General features: G+C 42.1%; 1 protein-coding gene across 1 annotated transcript in view; it reads right to left on the bottom strand.

Moving 5' to 3' along the window:
* Nucleotides 1–21,437, bottom strand: part of babam2 (BRISC and BRCA1 A complex member 2) — a 126,802-nt gene that overhangs the window by 58,609 nt on the left and 46,756 nt on the right. The gene's annotated exons all lie outside the window — the stretch shown is intronic.

Genomic DNA, 21,437 nt, shown 5'->3' with positions numbered 1-21,437 from the left:
TATATATATACATATACTGTACATATACATATACATATACATATACATGATATACATATACATATACGTCATCTGCGCAGTCAACCGTTAACATGCATACCGTTGCTGTGCTAAACCCTCAGTCAGAACCTTAGCATGACTGGACGAAACGCGGCGAGATATTTCAATATAAATGACGTGCGTAAGGATGTCGGGGCTCCTTGGCCAAAACTATCACTGAACCAAGCCGTGGTGGTAGGGGAGAGAGAGAGAGAGAGAGAGAAAGGAGAAATGCCAGAGCGTGAGGCAAGGAGCGACACAGAGTATTACGGGAGTAACCTGCAATTATTTTATAGCTCTTAAGATTCCTGAGCTCTTAGTCAGTGTTTACCGTGCGAGGGCACGGCGAGGCCACAAATTAGAACCACTCGCTTTGGCATCGAAATGCTCGGCAGTCACGCACAGGGCCTGAGCTCTCTCTCTCTCTCTCTCTGTGGAGAACAGAAGAGAACAGGACCTAGGACAGTGCGGTGAAAAGGTACAGTCAGGGCCAAAGGGAGCACTTTTTACAACACAGCTGACCTTTTCCGATACCATCAAAGCACATGCTAACCTTTGCCTGTTAACTCCAGCTGCAGGGACTAAAAAAAAAAGAAAAAAAAACCCACTACTGTTCAATTCCCCCTCAAAACGGCCAGACAACAACTCCCTTGATCTAATGTGAAACCGTGCGGTTAAAAACCACCAGCCAGTAAGGTCAAACCGAACGGCGTGCGGTGTGGCAGGGAGCTGGTGGTGGCATAAGTGTCTTCAGTCATGACACAGCAGATGACACCACGAATAGTATATAGAGAGAGGGGGGGGGCACGACGGCCAGCTGTAATGGCCGACTGACGGGGCCAGTTTAATCATAGCCTTAATGGAGCTTTAATGACGGGGTGTTCGAGCCACACACTGGATGATATCATGGCCATCGTCTCGTTCTCGACACCACGGCCACATTCACTTCGTCCATATGGTGAGGACGCGCGGAAAAATGTGTTTGTGGGCAAGCGCGCGCGCGCGTGTCTGTGTCTCTGTGTGTGTGTGTGTGTGTGTGTCGGTGCGTGAGTGTGCACTGACAACAGAGGGTTGTTTTCAGTGGTGTAAAGTAACTAAGTACATTTACTCAAGTACTGCACTACAAGTACGATTTTGAGGTACCAATTGTCTATGCTTTTACTTCTACTCCACCACATTTCAGAGGCAAATATTGCACTTTGACTCCACTACAATTATTTGAAAACTTTAGTTACTTTGGAGATATAAATTATTACATTATAAAACATACATTAACCACTTAAGCCCTGTTTTATACCTAGGCTATTTGAAAACAGCCGATCCACAAGCTCACAACGCGTCGCAACGCGACGCGTTGTGAGCTTGTAGATCTGCTATTTTCAAACATTTTAGTACTTTTACTTTTGGTACTTCAAGTACATTTTAATTCAGGCCTTTTTACTTCTACATTGCAGTACCGATACTTTTACTTAAAAGTAAAAACATTCAAAGTACTTTTTTTTCCCCCACCACTGTGCACTGACAACAGAGGGGTTTGTTTTCCAGCTCGGTGCCGCAGCAGAGTATTGTGAAAGACTCATCACCACCATGTGACTCAGTGGGCTATCTTCAGCAACAAACTTCTCCAAAAGCCCAACTGCCGCGTTGAAGGGGTGGGGGGGGGGGGGACAGCGTCAGCGGGAGGGACAAAACCGCAACAACAAAATGCCTGCTGGGCGGCTTTTGCCTGACAAGTGGAGCAACAGCCCCACATGCATGTGGCAACCGGAAAAGGTAAGGTATAACCGAAGAAGACGCATGGGCCGATGATGATGAGGCTTTTTTTGGGGGGGGGGGGGGGCGTTGAGTCTTTGAGGCCGTGCGGGGCGATCCTCCGCGCATGCAGGGGAAAAGGAATTAGGTCCAGAGAAAACCTTGTACGGTGGTGGCTGCTCGTGCGCGTATAAAAGGCACTACACGCCGGCAGCAGTGATTCAGTGGTAGTGTAGGCCGTCACATAAGTGGCTTTGTGTGTCACCCTGTCGCCCAGGCTTAATCCATTGAGACCGGGAACGCATCTGTGTTTCTAGATTTTAGATTTCTTTGGGCTATTCAAAAATAGCACATCTACAAGCTCGTAGCGCGGCACCGAGTGCCGCGCTGCGAGCTTGTAGATCTGCTATTTTTGAAAAATCGTGAAAATGTGCGTAAATCTTTGAATATATATATTTTTTTAAAGCAAACATTTGTAACTCAAATCTTTTGGGGGATTCTGAAAATATCTTCTAAATCATACACGTTTTTTTGAAATGTCAAGGACCCCCAAAATTACATGTTGGCCGCGGACCCCCCATCTCAAAAATATTTAGTTCCAGGGACCCCATCAAAGATTTGAGTTATAAATGTTCGCTTTAAAAAAACATATATATATAAAGTTGCACACATTTTCATGATTTAAAAAAAAATGCAGATCTACAAGCTATAACTGCTATTTTTGAATAGCCAAATAAATCTGAAATGACACGGTATGCGTTCCCGGTCTTAGAGGGTTAATCTGGGCTTTGTAAGAAGAGGGGGGGGGGAGTTTTAGAGGAGGCTTTCGTCGGAGGAGTAGTCAGGTGCTGAGATTGATAAGACTCAGTGAGAATCACGGTGGTACAAAAATGCTACTCTTAGAGGATTTTATACTGTTTAGGCTTAGTGTGTGCTTTTAGAATGATACACGCACGCGTGTTCATGAGGTCCAACTTTGCCAACCTTATGCACCTGAGCTGAACTTCTCCCTGAAACAAGTTATTACGACATTAGAGGTGACCCCCATACAAACATAAGAAATAAACTTAAGGATAAATTAAGGCTAGAACAAAGTGATAACATTCCTATGGTTATCTCACTAAGAATTACGAAATGTTTTTTGGGGGTTGACCAAACAATAGATTCCAGTTTTACCCGGTTACTTGGCTACTTGGAATGCTACTGAAAAACTCCAATATCCAAATTGGCTAATAAAGAAAATAGCCTGTAGTCAAGTGGACTGACCTTTTTAAACAAGGTTGTATAGGTCATTTGGGAACGTGTGTGTGCGCACACGCGCGCGCCGCACGGCAGCGTGACGCATACTTAAATAAAACTACATGCTGGTCAGCTAAGCAAACCGTTACACACACAACTTATACTGTTTACTTACTGTGTGTGTGTATGTAATTGAAAGCTATGAGAAACAATACAAATGTATGATTCACAAACACCGGCCTGTGCACTGTTGCGTTTATTAATCTTAACCCATTAAAGCCGGGAACATATCTGTGTGTAACCACTTATAACCATTATTTTATACTTTGGCTATTTTCCTTTTTCAAATCATGAAAATTTGTGCAAATCTTTGAATGTATATATATACACTTTTGAAGCGAAAATTTTTAACTAAAATCTTTGCTTCTGGGGGGTCCCTGGAACAAAATTTTAGGGTGGTCCTTGATATGAAAAAAGTTTGATAACCACTGATATTACAGCAACATAAAAAAAACAAAAAAACAGTGCAGAATCCCCCAGAAGCAAAGATTTGAATTAAAAATGTTCGCTTTAAAAAAATATATATATATTAAAAGATTTGCACACGTTTCACGATTTCACAAAAATAGCAGATCTGCAAGCTCGTAGCGCGGCACCCAAAGAAATCTTAAAAGGACACAGATGCGTCCCCGGTCTGAACGAGTTAAGAGAGGAGAAAATATAATGGCCCACTGAAACTGTACACGGCGTGACGAAACATTTGACCATTTCTCATTTTTTTGATCATTGTTCGACCAGTGTTTTACTGCAGAAACACCCAAACTTAACACGAGCACTTTTGCTCTGACCCAAGTCATTACTTGGCTCCGAACTGACAGCTTGATTTAGCTCCGGCTTCTACTCTAACGCTCGCGCAGCAGAGCAGACACTCACAATGTCAGCCAATGAACACATGAGAAAGGAGGCTACGAGCTGGGCTGGTGGCGAAATCAATTGATCTGAACAAAGACCACTTACTTAACACATTAAGACCGGGAACGCGTCTGTGTCATCTTCAGATGTATTTGGCTCTTACAAAATATAGCAGATATACAAGCTCATAGCGCGGCACTCTGTGCCGTGCTTATTTTTGGCTATTTTTTGAAAAATCTTGAAATTGTGTGCAAATCTTTGAATATATATTCTTTAAATCGAACATTTGTAACTCAAACCTTTGCTTCTGGGGGATTCTACAAATGTCTTCTAAATCCTGACACTTTTTTAGAAAAAAAAACTTATGTTGCTATAATATCAGAGGTTCTCAAACTTTTTCATGTCAAGGACCCCCAAAATGTATGTATTTGGCCGCCGACCCCCATCTCAAAATATGTTGTTCCAGGGACCCCCCAGAAGCAAAGATTTGAGTTACAAATGTTAGCTTTAAAAATATATATATTCAAAGATTTGCACGATTTTTCAAAAATAGCAGATCTACAAGCTCATAGCGCGGCACTCGGTGCCGCGCTATGAGCTTGTATATCTGCTATTTTTGAATAGCCAAAGTGTAAAATCATCCATTGATGAAAATGGGCCTTTTTTTGGGGGCTGTGAGCAATGCTTAGCAATTTGAACCCTTCACAATCACCCTGTTAACACTATAATGGGTTAGAAAAGGCTCCCAGAGATAGCAGAAGGCAGGAGGGTAAATGCCGTTCGTATTTCATGAGGTGACGGCAATGTATGTTTGCGAAGGAGGAAGGGGAGGCGGAAGCTTTGACTGGAGGTTGAACGTTCAAGTAACATGTTAAATATGCCGTTGCCGTTTTGCCCCCGAGCAATATACAGCAATGTAAGCGTCCAGACAGATGCAAGCAAGGTGCAAAAAAAAAAAATCATAATGTTAACACTACTACATGTGTCCCCGGGGTATCTGTTCAGCGGAGATACTGGATACATGTACAGTTTAACGAAATAACACGGTATGGTAAAATGAATACACATTTTTTCTTTTCCTGCCAGCGCACCCAATGTTGAAGTAAACAAAGGCTTCTTTAACCCATTGAGACCTGAAGCCGATTCTACATGTCTCCTAAATCTCAACAGTTTTCTGAAAAACATATGTTTCTATATCAGTGCTGCTCAATCTTTTTCATGTCAAGGACCCCCAAAATGATATATATTTGGCCGCGGACCCCCATCAAAATATTTTGTTCCAGGGACCCCCCAGAAGCAAAGATTTGAGTTAAAAATGTTCGCTTTAAAAATATATATATTCAAAGATTTGCACAATTTTCACGATTTTTCAAAAATAGCAGATCTACAAGCTCATAGCGCGGCACTCGGTGCCGCGCTATGAGCTTGTATATCTGCTATTTTTGAATAGCCCAAAGTGTAAAATAATGCTTTTTAGCTCAAATCTAAAAATGACACAGTTCCAGGTCTTAATGGGTTAAAGCATCAGCGTTCTCTGCCCACAGCTCTGACATCGCATTGAAAATGTCAGGCCTTGATATTCAGCCGACTACAGCTGTGCAAATGTGGCTTTTTTTATTCAAGGTTAGGGAGAGGACAGATAAAATAAAGTCGCGCCAGAATGCAAATTATTCTTCTTTTGACGCCATGCGCCATAACCCACGGTCAGGGGTTTATGGAAGTCCTGTATACGCCATTGGTTCACAACGTCGGGTCCATGTTCAAACACACACAAACAAATAACATTGCATGCAGTGGTGCGAAAAGTACTCCAATTTTACGCTTAGGTAAAAGTACAGTATCAATACTGCACTATAGGAAGTAAAAGACCGGAATTCAAAATGTACTTGAGTAAAAGTACAAACGTATTGGCATCAAAATGTACTTAAAGTACCAAAAGTAAAAGTACTCATTATGCAGAATGTCCCGTTTCAAGTTTTCAAATGTATAAAAATCTTTTGAAAAAAGCAGATCTACAAGCATATCGGCTATTTTCAAATAGCCAAAATGTATAGGGCTCAAGTGGGTAATGTATGTTTTGAAATAATAATCAAAATCTACAAAGTAACTAGTAACTCAAGTTTTCAAATAATTGTAGTGGAGTAAAAGTACAATATTTGGATCCGAGATGCAGTGGAGTAGATGTAAAAGTATTGGAAATTGGAAATACTCAAGTACAAATACCTCAGAATTGTACTTAAGTAAATGTACTTAGTAACTTTAAGCCACTGATTGCATGTAAAAGGAATTTGGCACTGATCGGTCCAGTGGGTTGCTAGATCAGCCGCGGACGGACAGACAGACACAAATGCTCTTCTTCTAGAGAGGTCGCCCCCTGGTTGCCACGGTGAAAAAGAGTTGTGTTTTTCCTAGGGCTGGGACTCGATTAAAAAAATTAATCTAATTAATTAGAGGCTTTGTAATTAATTAATCTAAATTAATCGCATTTTAATCGCACATCAATATTTGACCTGAGAACAGTGAGAAAATGTGTTTTCAAATGGATTTTGGTAAACGTCTTTAAGTACATGTTCTCAAGTACTGCACTTAAGTACAATTTTGAGGTATTTTTCACTTTACTCAAGTATTTCCAATTTCTAATACTTTTACTTCTACTCCACTACATCTCAGAGTCAAATATTACACTTATACTCGGCTAAAATTATTTGAAAACTTTAGTTACTAGTTACTTTGTAGATTTTGATTATTATTATTACAAAACATACAGTAACCACTTCAGCCCTATATCGGCCATTAGAAAATAGCCATCTACATGCATTGTGAGCTTGTAGATCTGCTATTTTCAAAAGATTTGAGTACTTTAACTGTTGGTACTTTAAATACATTTTGATACTTTTATACTTTTACTCAAGTACATTTTGAATTCCGGACTTTTAATTGTAACATAGTATTTCTACATTGCAGGTAGAGTGTGTTGTCACTGTTGTTTTATCGTCGTTTAATTAATTAATGAATAAAAATAATCCGCGCGCATGTGACCCGTGTGCACCGCATCGCCCCCCCCCCCCCTCTCCCGCGGGGCGGGGGTTCGGGGGGGCAGCCCAGCCAACATTATCAAGCAGGCTATCGGGTGCGCCGTCTTCATTCATGCTTTCATGCACTGCGTTGCCTGCGGTTTGTTGTTGTCTGAGACCAGACGAGACCCATGCATGTTGCTTGGTGCACCGGGACAAACGGTCCGTCTGAAACTCGTCCCGTGAGAAACGTTCCGCGGGGCAAAAATAAGTGCGATTAAAATGCGTCAATTTTTTTTACGCGATAATTTTTCTGTAATTAATTGATCGAAATTAACGCGATAAAGTCCCGGCCCTAGTTTTTCCATTCGATCATTAGGTTAGGTATAACACTTAATATTAATCATTCATTAGGGATCATTGAGGTTTTCTGGCCCCCCCTCTCTGGCTCACATCGTTACAGATTTTTTTTTGATCGTGCAATCATTTCTAAACAAGTCTTGTACAGTAGGAAGCCTTACCGAGCCATGAGGCCCTATATGTCAGTAGCCTATCTCCTGTTTCTGTTTCTATAATCAAGACATCACATAACCAGAAAGTAATTCCCGTCAATGAACTTCGATCCAACAAGTAACCAGTGTTAAATCTTATTGTTTCCCCATCGAATTATCATTCTTGTGTCATTTCTTATTCATTTTGACATTTTTCTTCCCACTTGCAGTGTCTAAAAGGAAGAGACAGGGAGAAACGAGATCGTGACGGGGCCTGCATAAATAATGAAATAACGTGTTGCTTAATAAGTGTCGAAGACAAGAACAAGAGCCAGAGGCTATAAAGCCTCACCCGGATCCTTTACCATCAGCTGTTGCCTGTAGAGATAAAGAGGGTGGGGGTGGAGGAGTGGAGGGCACAACCTAAAATAATTAGAGTAAAAATTCGAATTCGAAGTTCGCGAGATTTGCCGGCCAGACGCCGCCAGTGTCCACTCATAGGGGACCATTTGTAGTATTATGTGTACCATTTCGCCTCTAGTGGCTCCAATAGGCTCTACCAGTGCCATCTATTAGAGAGTTACGCCAACTCCGTTCACTTCTTCGGGCCAGGTCTTCTACATACACATACATTGGCGAATAGTGACAAATCCCTAAACCGGAAGTTCATGGAATGCATTGAAGTCGACGGCTCCTTGTCACTATTTCCAGCTACATGAACCACGTGACCGACGCTGTTTCTGACCCCTCATTGGCGCAACTCTCTAATAGAAGGCTCTGGGCTCTACGCACAGCAGCCATATTGTGAAGACATTCACAGGTGTTGCCAATGATACTAATGAAGGCTCTGTTCCATTCTGGTCAAACAGAGTCAGAGTGCTGATGTTGTGCACGTTGGCTCACTGGAGACTCTGCTACACCGGTGGGACTAAAACTTGGGTCCGGGGACTGGTTCCTTAAGGGGGTTCCAAATGGCCTCTTACAGGTGTGTAACTCTGAGGGTGTACAAATGGAACCAAATGGACCCGTAACACTCTCAGAGTTATTGGGGTCCTTGAAATTAAAAAGTTTGAGAACCACTGTGCTACCTATATGGGCTTTCATTAGTATCATTGGTAACACCTGTGAAGGAAGTAAGGAAGGGGCCCAATTTCCTTACAATATGGCTGCTGTGCATAGAGCCTGTTGGGATAGCCTATATCTTCATAAATGAACCATCTTTGCCGTGGCCCATGGAGAAGAGGGCTGACCTGGGGGGAGGAAGACATCGTTTGGTCGGGGCATTACAGGGCATGGGAGAGAAGTGAAAGGGCTTAACTTTTTTGCCGATGAAAATTCCGGGGTAATGTGTAAGCTCTTCCAAGCAGAAATGAGAAATGTCCTGCGAGATTAATGTCCTTCCTGACTTTCTAGCACCCGTTTCGTGATTCAAGGCACGTTGACTATAAGCACATATCAGAATCAATTTCATTGGCCCCAGTACATTTTCACACATCATTTTTCATAGAAAATGGTCTAGGTTGGTTAAACTCTACTTTTACATACATACAAATAGAAAGTGAATGATATATGAATGTATAAAAATATATATTTTCTACTCTGTGTGGAGTTTGCATGTTCTCCCCGTGTTTCCTAGGGTAGGTACCCTAATAAAAATACTCTATACTGCCTCCCCCTGGTCAGCCGGGGCGCCTGATGGAGGGGAAAGGAACTGGTTGGAATAACGTGTTCCTTCCACGCGCCACGTCCAACCGGGGAAACTCTCCTCTATCGGGTGATAAGAAGCGGCCCGCTCGCTCCTCACGCATTGAAGGAGGCATGAGCTTCAGCTTGGGCTCTCCCTAGGCTGGCAGAGGGAGAGTAGCGCCCAGGATTAGGTAGGCAATTGGCACTGGGTGAAAAAAATATGGGTTACAAAATCGTGGGATAAAAATGAAAGGAGAAAAAAATATATATATTTTCTGTAGGAATATACAGTACGTATACTGTATAACCTATGTTGTTTAAAGAGTGCAGAAGTACAGAATATTGCACTGACTAAATTAAGTTGTTTATTACACTGCATTGCAGTGAGTCAGCACTATAAAGAGGAACAAAGGGAAATAAATCCAGGTATATAAATGTGACTATATAGTCTGGGGTGCTGGCAAGCCAGCGGTGGCATTAATATCCAGAAGTGTACGGTGTTGGTTCAGTTTTTAATATGTGACGACTACACAGGGGAAGAAGCCGTTCCCGCGCCTTGACTCTCTCTTGACCTGAGAGTTGACGCCATTCAGAGGGGAGCGCGCGGAAGGTTTTAATGTCCAGGGCGTGAGGGGTCGGCAGGACCACCCTGCCCCCCCCCCCCGGATAAATTGAGGTTGAAGAGGGTAGGCCTCTATGATCCTTTCCGTTAACCCATGAAGACCGGAAACGCATCTGTGTAACCACCATTATTTTATACTTATGGCTATTCAAAAATAGCAGATATACAAGCTCATAGCGCGGCACCTACTGTATCTATGAGCTTGTAGATCTGCTATTTTTGAAAAATCGTTAAAGTTTGTGCACATCTTTGAATATATATATATTTTTTTAAAGCGAACATTTTTATCTCAAGTCTTTGCTTCTGGGGGGGTCCCTGGAACAACATATTTTGAGATGGGGGTCCGCGGCCAAATGCATATCATTTTGGGGGTCCTTGACATGAGGACCACTGATATTATAGCAACATTTAGAAGACATTTGTAGAATCCCCAGAAGCAAAGCTTTGAGTTAAAAACAAAAATGTTTAAAGATTTGTACATTGATGTTCAAGATTTAAAAAAATATATCAGATCTACAAGCTCGTAGCGTTCAGTTCCCCTGACTTGGCTCTCCCTGCCTGCTTATCCGAATGGAACAATAGTGTGTTCAGTGCTTATGGGCAGTGGTGGAAAGTAACTAAGTACATTTACTCAAGTACTGCCTTAAAGACAATTCTGAGGTATTTGTACTCTACGTGAGTATTTCCAATTTCCAATACTTTTACTTCTACTCCACGACATCTCAGAGGCGATTGTTGTACTTTTACTCCACTAGAATTCTTTGAAAACTACTTTGTAGATTTTGATTATTATTAGAAAACATGCATTAACCACTTAATCCCTATATATACTTTGGCTATTTCAAAATAGCCGAACTACAAGCTCACATAAGCGACGCGTTGTGAGCTTGTAGATCTGCTATATTTAAAAAAAAAAAGAATACATTTTGAACACTGAACATTTTTGAAACGGGACATTCTGCAAAATAAGTACTTTTAGTCAATTTTGATGCCAATACTTTTGTACTTTTACTCAAGTCATTTTGGAAGATTTGGACGTTTCCTTGTAACAGAGTATTTCTGCATTGCAGTATTGATACGTTTACTTGCGTGAAACATTTGAGCCCTTTTTCCTCCACTAGCTTATGGGGTTTTATCCTGTGTGTGTGGGGGGGATGCATGGAACATGGGACCGTCTGCCACGGTCATATCCCCTCTTCTCGTGGCTTGGCGGTGTTCGTGTCACGGGTCAGTGCACGTCGTGGGGGGGGGGGGGGGGGGGGTTATGTGGTGCTCGAGCGAAAGCGGGGGCGTAGAGGAGAGGAGCTCGGTCACGAACGTGGTGTTTCTCCGGCAGTGATCACTCTTGAGGCTGGTCGATGTGACATTTAAGAGGGAAAAAGCCGCCACACTGCACACATCAACGTACTGTACTGTACCGCGTATACGCTCTGTCTAAAGGCGGACGGGATGGATAGACAGGGGGGGGGGGGGCTGGTAATATGGCAGCGTGACCACCGCGGCACCGTATTAACGCTCTGGGAGTCACGACGAAAGCGCAAAAGGTCACGGCGGCAATTAGAGGGAAAATGTGTACTTTGACTTGCTGTCAGGAGCAGCTGGGATGCACACTGGAGAGGAAAGGCTGTGAACTCAAGAGAACACTGGAGCGAGACGCAAAGTCAGGAGCATGAGGCGAGGGTGAATTTTTACCACTTAAGCCCTAATATACGTTGTCATATACAGTAAAGCAGTAGTTCTCCTCAAGGACCCCCTAATTGATATATATTTTTCTCCGCGGACCCCCATCTGAATACGTTTTGCGCCAGGGACAGCCGGAAGAGAAGATTTTGTGTTCAAAATTCAACATTATTCAAACTTTTTCGCGATTTAAAACATTTTCTTCAAAAAAAAGACGCGCAGTGAGCAATGGTCTACCATTTTTGAATAGCCAACATGTAAACGGATAAAGTGGCTAAAACGACTGTGACGCTACATTGACTACTTTTGGACCCCACTTTAAGAACCAATGGTATAATAAATAGCTCAGATTGTTGTGAGTTTATAGGTTTATATCAGAATATGGGATCTAAAGACGACCCACAATACCGTGTTCGGCCACTTTATGTAACTCTATGGTAAGTGGCGCTGTTGCTCAACGTCCTCTCAGAATAGGTGATCTAAAAACATTGCCATGTTTAGTGAGAGAAATAAGCAACCATATGGGATCTAAAAACGTTGCCATGTTTAGTGAGAGAAATAAGCAACCTGGTATAATATTTTTTTTAAATATCTTGTTTCTTTCTACCATCAAGATACAGAGTAAATACAGTATATCGGCATGGGCTTGGGGTGAACACAGATTGGATTGAATTGAACCCACTGACTGACTGAGTGAGTGAGGTGTCTTTCAGGGCCACAACCCGTGTCAAACAACATCACTGCTAAAGCACAAACGCGCTCCATGCAAAATATGACAGGGGGAGGGGTCAAAAGGCCACGTGTGATATGAGGCCGTGAGTAAAAGCAACTTCTAATGGGAGACGAGACGGAGAGAGGTCGTGGTGTGTGTGATCAAAGGACGAGTCTCCAAAACGGTGCACATGGTGTCCTCGTGCCCCGGCCTTGGAACACCCTTCCTGAGGATCTGAGGCTTTTAACCCATTAAGACCTGAGGCGATTCTTTTAAAAAATCTAAATCATAACAGTTTTTCGGAATAAAATACAAAAAAAATATTTTCACGATTTTTCAAAAATAGCAGATCTACAAGCTCATAGCGCGGCACTCGGTGCCGCGCTATGAGCTTGTATATCTGCTATTTTTGAATAGCCAAAGACATCTAAAGTGACACAGAAGCGTTCCAGGTATCAATGGGTTAAATCACGTCTGAAAACCTATTTTTATGTCAAAGCCTTTTTTTTATAGCAGGCACTGCCTTCTTTATTCCGTGCTTATTTCCTTGTATACCTTTGTATGTGTTTGAACTTCTTTCATTGATGTTATTTGATGCCACTTGTTTTATTTGATGTTTATTTTAATGTTTGGTTTATCTTACGGTTTAATTTCCTTATCCTTGCTGCATTTCGTCTTGTAAGGCACCGTTTCGAAACATGTTTTATAAATCTAGATAAATAAAGCTTATTATATTATTATTTATAATGAGAAGGAAAACTGCTAATGTATCTGACAGCCTTGCACCTTATTCACTTAAAGCCTAAGTACTTCAGTTGACCCCCAGGGGTCTACACGTGGTCTTAGGGGTGTGGGAAAAAATCAATTCATACTCGAATCGCGATTCTAATGTTGGAATATTCAGAACCGATACTCATTTTTCCAAAAATCGATAAAAAAAAAAATATATATATATATATATATATATATATATTTTTTTTTTTTTTAAATTATTATTAATTTTTTTTTTGTATTTTTGTATAATATTTTTTTACAATTACAAGTGGCAAGTTCTGGGCTGGAAGCTCGGGAAAAAAAGTGATTTTGAATGAAAAATAAGAATTTTTGAATCGAGAATCGTTTTGAATTAAAAATATCTATTTTGAATCGAAAAAAAAACGTTTTTGAATCGAAAAACGTTGAATCGAAAAATCGGAATCGTGACCCCAAGAATCGGAATCGAATCGTGAGATAGCAGACGATTCACAGCCCTATTGGTCCCCTCCTTTTGTCCCTCTAGCCTACACCAAATCACTTCGCTGAAAACAGCCCATCGACAAGCTCACTAGCGCCGAACGTTTGGCCCATTTCCTACACATGTTTGCCTATTCTGACATGCCCAAAATAAGGATGCTAGGGTCCATGTGGTTATAAATAAAAGGCAGGAAAAAAAATCTCACCCCTCTCCCTGAGGCTGGGCAGTCAACACGGTAAGGTAAAAAAATATCGTCTCTTGTCGGGTGGAAACCTCATACTATGACCAAAACTGTTACTTTCAAGGATTCTAATTAAAAAATAGCAAAAGTAGCAGATGGACAAGCTCGAGCTTGCAGATCTGCTACTTTTGATGCTATTGTGTGACGCTGTAGTATTGTAGTATGATCAAGTAGGGCATTAACCCATTAAGACCCGAGACTTATTCTACAAATGTCTTCTAAATCCCAACAGTATTCTGAAAAAAAACGTATGTTTCTATATCAGTGGTGCTCAAACCTTTTCATGTCAAGGACCCCCAAAATGATATGTATTTGGCCGTGGACCCCCATCTCAAAATATTTTGTTCCAGGGACCCCCCAGAAGCAAAGATTTGAGTTAAAATGTTTTGCTTTAAAGCTATATATATTATTCAAAGATTTGCACACATTTTCACGATTTTTCTAAAATAGCAGATCTACAAGCTCGTAGCGCGGCACTCGGTGCCGCGCTACGAGCTTGTAGATCTGCTATTTTTGAATAGCCAAAGTGTAAAATAATGCTTTTTTAGCACAAACAAAAAAGTGTCACAGATGCGTTCCAGGTCTTAAAGGGTTAATTTACGAAAAAACACAAAAAGTAAAAGAAAATATGGAGATAAGAGGTTTTTCTGCCCGACGACAGCAACGACGTGCCCACCGTGGCCAAGCTCAGACCACGTGGACACACTTTCGCTTCAGGTAACAATCGTCCTACGCTGAGCAAAAACGTCCACGACGTACCAGCGTGGAGCAGACTATAGCCTAAAGCCTGATTTATGCTTAGTTGCAACGCCTGTTGTCGGGCGCCGAAAATAGCCTATCGACAACAAGCTCACGACTGGCTGTTTCCAGTGAGCGACCTGATGCGCGAGTATTAAAAAAAAGGGGTCAGTCAGAACAGAGTTCTGCCTCAGTGCCTAACCCTCGATAATGCAAGGTGCATGCATGCATGTGTGCATGCATGTTACTCTGTGTTAACTCATTAAGACCGGGAACGCATCTGTGTGTCATATTTAGATTTATTTGGTTATTCAAAAATAGCAGATATACAAGCTTGTAGATCTGCTCTTTTTTTTTGAAAAATCGTGAACATTTGTGCAAATCTTTGAATATCTATTTTTCCATAGCGAACATTTTTAACTCTATTGCAACTTCTGGGGGTCCCTGGAACAACATATTTTGAGATGGGGGCCAAATACATATCATTTTGGGGTTCCTTGATGTGAAAAGAGTTTGAGAACCACTGATTATAGCAAGATAAGTATCTTCAAAAAACTGTTAGGATTCAGAACACATATGTAGAATCCCCCCAGAAGCAAAGATTTGAGTTACAAATGTTCACTTTAAAAAAGATATATAGATTCAAAGATTTGCACACATTTTCAAGATTTTTCGAAGATAGCAGATCTACAAGCTCATAGCGCGGCACCGAGTGCCGTGCTATGAGCTTGTATATCTGCTATTTTTGAATAGCCAAAGAAATCTAAAAATGACACAGATGCGTTCCCAGTCTGAATGGGTTAAGAGTCAAAAGCTTGGCCTCAATTTACCTGGATAATCACTCATGACATTGTGACCGTTTTGGTTGAATGTGTGCCTAAAATGTCATTTGTGCGACCTCAAAATGTAAGGGTTTTGGTAGCAATAATTGCCCTGGTGCCACCAAAACCCGGAGGTCAAGTGAAGCAAAAGAGCGCCCCTCTTCCCCCATGCCATCTGGATATTGTTATTAATGCAAGAACAATGGCTTCTATTTCGGCATGCTAACTTTCCAGGAATAGAAAGGCTGTAGTTTCTATTATGACGGATTCCCCATTGAGGATGTCATCGGGTAGGTAGTGTTCTGAACTGTCTATAGCCCACCAATGAGACGCAGAGTGAGTAGAGGGTAATTGTGCCATCTTATAATGAGGACCAATGTATATGAAGACTAGAAAAAATGCCCCTCGGAGCACAAGTCTACGCCAGGTCAGGTAGGTTATTGTGGGCCAGCAATGTTGAGTGCCATTGACGTGTTTCACGTGTTTTACCGCAATGGCGCAACGTGCCAATTTTTTTTTAACGTTCAGAACCCAATATATCATCATTTGAAGATTTGCTGCTCCATTCACTTCTTGTTTAACTTATTACTGAAAAAGGCTGTATCTTGGCTCCTGAGCACTTTTTTTTTACGATGTATTTTTTAATGTTATTATGTTATTTTCAAAAGGCAGACATTGGACCTTGTTGACAATCAACAAGGTCCACTGACCAGTGACAAACCGGTATGGTCATGTGTACCGGGGGTTTACGCACAATGTCATATTTCATCCATAAAACAAGAGCTGCCACGTTCCACGAATAAGCATCGACTTAAACAAGCTCGTGGTATTCGCTGTGTTTCTTCATTCAATGAATTAGCAACTCCTGACAGGTCAGGCAGGAGGTAGGAGTGCGCTCGCAACCGCATGAAAACACATTCATTTGTGACACTGAGACTTAATCCGTTGAGACCGGGAAACGCATCTTCGTGTCATTTTAAGATTTCTCTGGGCTATTGAAAAATCGTGCAAATTTGTGCAACTCTTTGAATATATATGCTGTATATTTTCAAAGCGAAAATGTTTAACTCAAATCTTTGCTTCTGGGAGGGGGGTCCCTGGAACAAAACATTTAGAGATGGGGGTCCGCGGCCAAATACATTATCTAAAAATGTTCTAACTATCTAGCTATATCAGTGGCGCTCCAACTTTTCCATGTCAAGGACCCTCCACAAATTATATGAATTTGGCCACGGACCCCCATCTCAAAATATGTTGTTCTGCTATCCAAAATAGCAGATCTACAAGCTCATAGCGCGGCACTCGGTGCCGCGCTATGAGCTTGTATATCTGCTATTTTTGAATAGCCAGAGAAAAATCAAAAAATTACACAGATTCATTCCCGGTCTCAATGGGTTAACCGTCGACATAATGAATTGGTATTTAGTCTCGACACGGTGTTCTGGGGTGAATTAAGTTCAGGGCGTCGTGTGTGTGTGCTGTTGTAACAGCACGTTCGTCTACTACTACACACAGCAACGCAAGGGCAACCGAGAGACGACAGCGTTGACGTGATTGAAAGCAATTGCGCCACGACCGTGGCCTCGAGCATTGAGGTCACTGCACTGTGTGGAGTAACAGTATGGAGAGAGTCCAGCCCATGCTCCATGTGAGGCCCATTCATCTGGAATGTGTGGGTGGACAACAAGGTGTATAGGACCAAGACCACCGCTTTCCCCCTCGAGTCGAGTCGAGATGTTCTTCCCGATATCCCCCCGGTTGTCTCGTAGATGGAAAGAGCACGTCCGATACATCGGTTTTGGTCGACAACGTGGTCGATTTTGACGACGCGTTGGTATTGGCAATGATGCGGCTGATGTGTCAAGATTTTTTTTGACCTATTAAAGTTTTATTTTTTTTAAACGGCAGATCTACAAGTTTACAACATGTCGCGATTGCGTTGTGAGCTTGTGTGCAGATCAAATATTTTTGAACATTATTGTAGGTATTAGGTGGTTAAGTAAAATAAACTTCAGTTTATTAACCCAGATCTACAGGCTCATAGTGCCGCACAGAGTGCCGCACTGTGAGCTTGTAGATCTGCTATTTTTGAAACTATGTGCAAATCTTTGAATGTATATTGTTTTAAAGCAAACATTTTTAACTCAAATCTTCGCTTCTGGGGGTCCCTGGAACTAAATATTTTGAGATGGGGGTCCGCGGCCAAATACATTTATATATACATTTAATACCAAATCATTTTGGGGGTCCTTGACATGAAAAAGATTGAGCACCACTGACATAGAAACATAGGAGACATTTGTAAAATGGGCTTCAGGTCTTAATTGGTTAATGTGTATACCGGTATGCATTTGTTTGCTTTCTCATTGTATAATTGAAGTCAAATGTTCTTTTCATATATTGAGTATATACTTATTTTTGTAAAAAAAAATGTACCTATCAAAAAGTTATTTGTGTTTTTTTCTTTCTTTTTTACTCATAAGTTCAATGTTCTCAAATAGAAACTTCCTACGTTTTCTAAACGTTTCTACTTATTTTTAACGAAGCATCAGTCAGAACATTGGTAATCGGTGGTGACAGGACTCACCGAAATCGGGATTGGCGCCTGACCCCAAAAACTCTGGCATCGGTCGAGGGCTCTACTCACAGAGATGCCATGTGTACCACGGCTGACAAATACCGCACGATTGATACTGTGCCTGTATGCTCCTATATGAAGCCGTGAACATGATATCCTTATCCCAGAGCCCCTGCTCTAATAATATCACTGGCAACAAAAAGAAAACAGAGAGATAGCTGCCCACCTACAACGAACAACCTCCAACCAAGTACAAGGTGTTGGTGTGCCTGCCTGCCTTGCTGCTGAATTCCCTCGACGTGAACCCCCAGAAAACTCTTAAGTGACAGCTAGCTTGTTTAACCCATTAAGACCTGAGGCCGCGTCTAAAAAAATCTAAATCCTAAAAAAAAATCGGAAAAAAATATTTTAAAAAAAATGTCATGATTTTTCAAAAATAGCAGATCTACAAGCTCGTAGCGCGGCACTCGGTGCCGCGCTATGAGCTTGTATATCTGCTATTTTTGAATAGCCAAAGACATCTAAAGTGACACAGATGCGTTCCAGGTATCAATGGGTTAACACTTTAAGACCGGGAACGCATCCGTGTCATTTTTTGATTTGAGCAAAAAAAAAAAAAAAAAGAGAGGAATTATTTTACACTTTGGCTATTTTAGATTTTTTTTTTAAAAGCTGAAAAATATTTTAAAGCGAACATTTGTAACTAAAATCTTTGCTTCTGGGGGGGTCCATGGAACCGAATATTTTGAGATGGGTGTCCGCGGCCAAATACATATCATTTTGGGGTTCCTTGACAATTATGAAAAAGCTTGAGAACCACTGATATTATAGCAACATACGTTTTTTTTCAAAAAACTGTTAGGATTTAGAAGACATTAAATGTCTTAATTCTTTGCTCCTGGGTTCTACAAATTTTGTAGAACACAGAAGCAAAGAATTTAGTTAAAAATGGTCTTGAAGATTTGCAGCAAATCTTCATGATTTAAAAAGAAAATAGCCAAAGAAATATAAAAATGACACAGATACGTTCCCGGTTTTAATGGGTTAAAACAAAAGAGGGAAAAAAAAATAAATCCACTAATGGAGCTCCCCCGAGGGACGTGTCTAGAAATTCTTGCCCGAGGACATGCTTTAAAAAACAAAGTCTCTATGCAGTGGCCAGCGAAGCAGCCATGAAATGGGTTGGACGACTGGAGCCGTAACCCGCTCAAAGCGTCCCCCGAGAGCAGAGGTGTGTGGACCACGTACTCACTACTCAGCCCCAGTATATTACTCAACTGTAAGGGAAAGTTGCTCTGTTGAATTTGAGTAAACAAAAAATACTTAAGTATTCAAAAGTACATGCTTTTAAATATACTTAAATATATAGGTAAATAAATTGCAACGTACATTTTCTTTTTAATACCAATGCATTGGTGTGTTACATTTTAGATGCATACCAAAATAATTCAGATTTACGCCCCAAAAAAAGAGAAAATAAATCAATAATAGTGAAAATAGCAGATTTACAAGCTCACACGCAACAGGTGGCGATGTCACGTGTTGAGAGCTTGCACATCTGCTGTTTTCAAAATAGTTGAAACAGGGCCTAAGTGGTTCATTCATCATGTATTGATTCCCTTCCTAGAATTGTAGTGGAGTCAAAAGTACAATATTTGTCTTTGAAATGTAGTAGAGCGTATTCAAATACTCAAGTAAAATGTGTTAATATGGCATCACAATCCTTTTAACAAATTTACCGTATCCCTATTTTATGTATCCGCGGCCAAATACATATCAACAGGCTCTATGCACAGCAGCCATATTATCACTTCCTTCACAGGTGTTACCAATGATACTAATGAAGGCTCTGTTCCATTTAGTCTAGCACAGTGGTTTTCCACGACCCCCATAACTCTGAGAGTGTACAAATGGAACCAAAAGGACCCTTACGGGTCCATTTGGTTCCATTTGTACACTCTCAGAGTTACACACCTGTAAGGGGCCATTTGGAAGCCCATTATCTAGCCCAATATCAGCACCCTGACTCTGTTTGACCAGACAGAGCCTTCATTAGTATCATTGGTAACACCTGTGAATGTCTTCATAATACGGCTAGCTGTGAATAGACCCTATTTGGGGGTCCGTGCCACGGAGAAGTTTGAGAACCGCTGGACCGGAGCCATAATCCCCTCAAAGCGTTCCCGAGAGACAGGAGAGAGTCTCGGTGCTCCAGTGGTCACTGAGGGACATGAGTATACGGACAGACAGAGGGGCTGTGTGTGTGTGTGTGTGTGTGTGTGTGTGTGTGTGTGTGTGTGTGTGTGTGTGTGTGTGTGTGTGAGCCTGACCATGGCTGCCGTTTTCCTTATGTTTACCATCATTTCCCCTCACAAAACCCAGGCCCGGGCTGGAAAAAAAAAAAGGGCCAGAGAGCCGGGGGGGGGGGGGGGCTTCAGCGCACACAAGGCAGAGAAAGACGCACGGAGTGACAGCGAGAGGGAGAAAGAAGACAGGCAGGCAGGGAGAGGGACACAGATAGAGAGAGAGAGAGAGAGAGAGAAACTGCTCTGTGCAGCCTGCAGACAGTACGCGACTCAGAGCAGATCGAGAGTGACGGCCTGCTGATTAGTCAACTCACAGCCCCCAACACCAGAGTCTGTCCAGGCGCACGCACGCACGCACACACACACACACACACACACACACACACACACACACACGACTTACTCGGGTGGTGTGTGTGCGTGTGTTTGTACGTGCACATGCGTGCACAAGCGCGTACACACACGCACGCACACACGCACACACACACACACACACACACACTCGACTTACTCGGGTGGTGTGTGTGCGCGTGTGTGTGCGCGCGCACATGCGTACACAAGTGTGTGTACACACACGCGCACGCACACACACACACACACCAGCATGCAGCCACACACGCACACACGCACGCGCGTCGAGTCTGCACCCAATTAGTTATTTAATTAAGCCCTCGCCATTACCGTTGGCAGACAGGCTGCGCGGACGCGTACACGACGTGTACCTACGCAAACAACCCGCGTGCGCACAGATCGCACGCCTCAAAAATAGCATCTTTCCATAATATTTGAGACTCAGAGCGGTCTCTGTACATAATGTCTGATGGAGACTATTACCCCCATAGAATGAGTGCGAGTTAACTTGGCTTTATACGGCGGTGGTTCTCAAAGTGGGGTCCGGGGACCCCCAGGGGTCCTTGGGGGCGGTTCCAGGGGGTCCCTGGAACAAATCTAAAAAAAGAATCAAACATTTTGAATCATTTTGATTTTTTTTTTTGCACAAATCCTCTCTTCCGGGGGTCCCTGGCACAGAACGTTTTCAGATGGGGTTCCGCGGCCAAATACAGGTCAATCTGGGGGTCCTTCAAATTCAAAAAGTTTGAGAAGCACTGCCTTACGGCGTTGGTTCTCAAAGTGGGGTCCGGGGACCCCCAGGGGTACTTAAGGGGGTTCCAGGGGGTCCCCAGCTAAATGATGGACAGGAACCAAATGGACCCTTATGGGTCTGTAACTCTGAGAGTGTACAAATGAGTGTACAAATGGAACCAAATGGACCCTAACGGGTCCATTTGGTTCCATTTGTACACTGTCAGAGTTAAATTAACATTGATTTTACAATATGAATTGGGGTCCCAGAGATATAAATGCCATTACA

Source organism: Gymnoscopelus microlampas, assembly GCF_963454915.1.
Source record: "Gymnoscopelus microlampas genome assembly, chromosome: 20".
Classification (NCBI taxonomy): domain Eukaryota; kingdom Metazoa; phylum Chordata; class Actinopteri; order Myctophiformes; family Myctophidae; genus Gymnoscopelus; species Gymnoscopelus microlampas.
This window is presented reverse-complemented; position numbering and strand designations above follow the sequence as displayed.